Source organism: Marmota flaviventris, chromosome 2 (assembly GCF_047511675.1).
Source record: "Marmota flaviventris isolate mMarFla1 chromosome 2, mMarFla1.hap1, whole genome shotgun sequence".
In the NCBI taxonomy this organism is placed as follows: domain Eukaryota; kingdom Metazoa; phylum Chordata; class Mammalia; order Rodentia; family Sciuridae; genus Marmota; species Marmota flaviventris.
In genome coordinates this window covers 115924306-115929634 of record NC_092499.1, presented here as the reverse complement: position 1 = coordinate 115929634, position 5329 = coordinate 115924306, and positions in this window count along the sequence as shown.

The window sequence follows — 5329 nt, the reverse complement described above, 5'->3', positions numbered from 1 at the left end:
TTAGAACCCAGGAGCCTTTTCCTGGAGGGAGATGGTGTCTTGGCCCCACTGGCCTCCCTTTTTTGTTGGGGGGTAGGGGTACTGGGAATTGAACCCAGGGGTGCTTAACCACTGAGCTATATCCCCAGCCCTTTTTATTTTGAAACAGGACCTGAGTTGCTTAGAGCCTTGCTAAATTGCTGAGGTTGGCCTTGAATTTGTGATCCTCCTGCCTCAGCCTCCCTGTCGCTGGGAATACAGGTGTTACCACTATGCCCAGCTCCCACCTACCTGCCTTCTAGCTCTATTCCTAACCTAATACCTAAAGCTACAGCTACACCAGCCACCTGCTGTCTCGGGAACATGGCAGGTTCTGAGTCGTTCCCTCTGCCTGACCCTGTCTTCCCCTGCATTGGGTAAGACCTCACCTCTCTGAGCTTCAGAGAAACAGGAATGACACTGGCAAGTGCTCAGTAGATGGGAGCCAGTATGGTCATCGCCTGACTCAAATGTCCCCACCTCTGAGACACCTCCCCTACCCTCATCCCAAAGATGGCTGGTCTCCGCTGGCCCCCACAGACTCTCAGGGCCTTCCCCAGCACCTCCATGGAAACCTCCTTCTGCTGCTCCCCTGGAGCCAGAGAATGGGACCCCTCTGTGTCATTTCCTTCCACTGCGGGATAGGAACAACCATGGTAATGACCTCATCTTGGGCTGTCGGAGGATTAAGTAGGATAAAGCTCATTAAGGACTTAACACAGGGTACCACCTTAGGTAAGCAGTAAATAGAAGTTATGATGTGTGGTCGGTGTTGTTTGCAGTTATTGCCATGTGGTGTGAGTCCTGTCCTTCACCAGCAGAAATTCCCTGAAGGCAGAGATGGCTTAGTATTCCTTGGGACTCTTGCTGTCCCCTTGCTGCGTGGAGTGACGACCTGAACCCTGAGAGTGGCAGGGGAAGCCAACCAGGTGGAGAGAGCAAGCCGGTCCTGAGTTCAGGCCAGCCTCACTACCCACTGTGGTGTCCCTGCAGCTGCCTTGGCGCTGGACCTGGGAGCTCAGCCCCTGCCCTGACAGCTCGGACCTGGCTGTCATTTCCGGAACAGGTAGCTGCACCATGGTACTGAAGATGGTCATGACCACATCCTCCTCACTACTCCGGCCCCTCCCTCCAAGCCCTGCCCTAGAGTGTCACAGTTGGGGAGGGGGGAACTGGGAAACCATCTGCTCCCACCCTCACAGGTAAGCATGAGGAAACTGAGGACCAAAGTGGTGGCCCAAGTGGTCTGAGGCCACAGCAAATTGGCAGACTGCTGGGTCGGAGACAAAGTCCCCCGACTCCCACTGCAGAACTCTTCCTGACATTGTGTTTTCTGCACTTCAGCGGAGCCACTGCCACAGTGCAGCAGAGGAAGGATACTTGCATTTATTGAGCATCTACTGTGTGCCAAGCGCTGGGTAGGCTTTTGTGTGTCTTAGCTCAGTTACTTCTTCTGCACATCTGGAAAGGGAGACATTAGGCTCCTCATTTTAAAGGTGGGCAAACTGAGGCTCGGAAAGGTGAAATCACTTGATCAAGGTCACAGTGAGGCAGTGAGGCTGCTGGAATTCAAACCCAGAGCTAGCTGACTCCAAAGCCAGCGCTCTTTCCCTTTTTCCTGAGGTTTCCCATGGAGAAGACACAGCTGGGCTCAGTCCTGGGTGGACAGGGCGGGGGTGGGGGGAGGGCTGCCAGCCCAGCAACTTCATTACTCACCCTGCTGTGGGCAGACGTGGAGGATCTGTGGACAGCGAAATTACAGGCAGCTACTGAGGACTGATGAGGGGCCAGGATTTGATTTTCCCTTTCTTGTCCTGTGGCCCCTCCACTTGGGCAGGCAGATCCCTCGCCTGGCTGGCCTGTGGCTAGGCGTGGGCTGGGCTGGTGGACCAGCGCCCTGCAGCTGCCACGAGTGTCAGGCTGGTGGTGCCAGGAACGGGCAGGAAGTGGTTTGTGGGGAGCAGCAGCGAGACTGGGCTGTGCGGTGTGGCTCTGCCTGAGGTTTCTGCTCTGGAAACCTGACTCATGTGGACAAAGAGCAGGCTCCCGCGCCTCCCCAGGGGGCAATTACAGCAATCACAGGCCAGGCAGGGGATGCGCTCTGAGGAGGGCCGAGTCGGGCCTCAGGAACCCAAGGCTGCCCAAGGGTCAGTGGTTTTCCCAGGGCCTGGGGAGGTGGACAGCGTGTGGGAGGACCGTCCAGGCAGGGGCCCTGGCCTGAGCCGCAGGAAGGAAACCGCTGGTGGCACTCCAGCCTGCCGAGGGCTCCCGTGCTTGGTCTAACTTGTTGCATGAACTTGGACAAGGCCCTTTCCTTCTCCAGGCCCCACCTTCCTCCTTGACCACTAAACTGAAGTTTCCACCAGCTCTGAGAATTCGACCACCCTCGACCCCCACCCCATCCAAGGCACACACAGATGCAGCAGAGCAGAACAACAGGGCGCCCTGGCCTACACCACAGAGAGGGCACCCTCCACACGGGCACTGAGGGTGCACCAGGCCCCACCTGCCCTACATGCCCCCTCCCCTTACCCTAGTGCCACTGGTCACCATTGTCACCTCCTTCCCACGCTAATTACTTAGCCACGAGAGTCACACCAAATGGAAAAAGAACCTTCTTTCTCTGACTATTCAGAACCTCTGGACCGTGCTGCACACTGTTGTTTTCTGTGGTGCCTTTTACCTAATTGTCACCCATCTCCCCCGCACTGCTCTCTGTCCTTCCCAACAGGAGGACCTGACAGAACCAAAGGGGTCCATACAGACGGAACAATGGAGCTTTGGAGAGTTCTGGGAGCTTCTTCAGAGAGGAGGGCCTGAGGGCGCCCAGCTGTGAGACCCATCTGCTGATCCTCCCAGGCCATGGGGTTCCGTGTCTGCACAGTTGTGCGAAACATTTGTCTCATGAAACAACTTTCAATGTCCCTGATTCAGTCCAACTCTGTCTACTGAATGGTGAAATTGAAGTAAAGGAAATGATTTGCCCAAGGCCCCACGGCTGCTCGAGGCAGAGCTGGGACCAGAAATCTAGGGCCCTGGCCCCCAGTTCTGCTCTGCACCTCCCTGAGCTTGGCACAGGCTGACGGCAGGGCTTGGAGCCCCACTGGGCGCTGTTTCCCTGAGTGAGGATGGGAGTTCCTACTGTCCTTTGGAAGTTCCAAGCAAGCCCTTGTGACTCTGTGCAGCAGGATGTGGCTACTGAGGTCCAGTGAAGCCCAGCTTGCATTTTTCTCTTGGGGACACTGGAGACACGCTGGTGGAAAACAGCAGATCTTGAGGATGAGATAACACCAAGAAAGCACCCAGCAATGGTATCTGCATACAGTAGGTGCTCAGAACTGCCAAGTGAAGCAGGAACAGCTATGTCAACTTGGAGTCACCTTTTCATTGTCTGACTTACAGAGGAGCATCCAAGAGGAAAGGGTTGGTTTGGGGATAAGAAGGAAGGTCAGAATGTCCTATTGGTGGCTGGAACCAGGTGACCATTTTCCCTTGCCCTTTGCACCTCTCACCACCTGGGGCTGAAAATTGTGAGCATGTTGTTTTGGGGTGCAGAGAGTCCTGGCTCCTACCTAACATGCCACCAGCTTTTCCCTCTGGGCCTCAGTTCCTTCCTCTGTGATGGGAGGATTGGATCAGATGATGGTTCTTAAGCCTGGCTGCCCAGAGAATCACCTGGGCAGCTTTCAACAACTCTGAGGCTCAGGCTTCACCCCAGGAAGACTGAACCTCTATGTGTTGTTTGAGTATTTGCATTTTTAATTGTTATACCCAGAGAACCACTGACTGGATGGCTCTGGGGTCTCTGGTGAGTGGCCTGGGACATTGGCCCGGGTTCTCAGTAGGTTCCTGGGAGCAGGGCTGGCTTCTCTTAGCACCTGTGAGCAGGCAACAGAACAGAGCGGGCTGAGCGTCCTGCTCGGCTGGGAGCCACCTCCCAGCCTGGGCAGACATCTCTCTCTCTCGCCATGTGATAGAAACAGGTGGTGAGCCCCTGGGTGCTGCAGGGAGGCCACCAGGGAGATCGGTCTCCAGGGCTGAGACCCCAGAAACCTCATTCTTCTCCCCACAGGGAAGCCTGGGCCCTGCTGTTTAGAGTGCAGCCCTCAGGGAGCTCCCAGCTCTGCGGCCAACTCCTGGGCAGGCTTCAGACCATCCACAGATGTGGGCTGAGGCACCCAGACCTGTATTCCAGGAGGCACCTTGGACTGGTGACACAGTGGGAGCCCACTCAAGGCCAACATCCAAAGTCAGATGCCCAGTGTACAGTCCAGAGTTTACAGGTTCTGGGCCTCAGTGATATCATCTGAAGAATGGGTCTTTGAGTACACAGCCAGTGTGTTAGGCCGCTGCCTAAGGATTCTGATAGAGACCTTCAAGAGAGAGGGTTCATCCATCTCAGGATTTGAAGGCTTAGGGAGGAAGCAGGAGGAGCATAGAAGTTACAGGAACAGGCCTCGGGTGGTGTGGAGTCGGGCGAGCTGAACCTAGGGACAAAGCAGCCACTCAGACACACCCGTGGTCTATATTCAGGTGTATCCAGGTGAATATTTCCAACAGTGAAGCCCTTAAAAGAAGAACTCTACAAGGGCCTGGGTCTGTCAAGTAGGTACAAGTGGACTTGTGTGGCTGGAGATGCCCCAGGCTCCTACTGTCCTACGGGGGTCAAACTTGGACAAGTTTGAGAGCCACTGATCTAGAGCACGAAGACCAGGTTTCCCGTCTCCTTCTGAGATTTGGTTCAGGGGAAATTAGTATACGATGCCATAGGGGGAGCAGGGGTGGACAGCAGGACCCTTCTCTGGGCTGGAACTGAGTGGCTGGAGCGCTGCTGTCTTAGTTCACCCCGGGCAGGAGGCCACCCCCACTTTGGCACTTGGACCTGTGGGGAATGGAAGCATCTCAGGAAAGCTGGACGTAGGCCTGTGGCCGGGTCCTCTGTGGGGCATGGAGGTGAGGCTTTGGGGTGGGTAAAGAAAACACAAAATGACTTTCCTTCCTCTTCCTTTTGCTGATCCTGCCAGAAGGCAATGGGGTGAGGAGGACACAGAGGAGGAAGAAAAGAGGGGAAGTCAGAATGGGTGGGAGAGGACGCAGGGGGCAAGCACTTGTGTTTGAGGGGAAGAACTGGGAAGGACTAAGGTGAGAGGACTCAAGGAAGCTGCGTTGGAAGGTGGGGCTACCACGGGCTCCATCTTCAGACCACACCCACCACCCACCGCTCCCCCGACTTCCGCCATGTAACCCCGTATAAGCCACCATGGCTCCCACGCATGCATCCCTGCCCTCCCTCCCCAACCCAGAGGCTTCC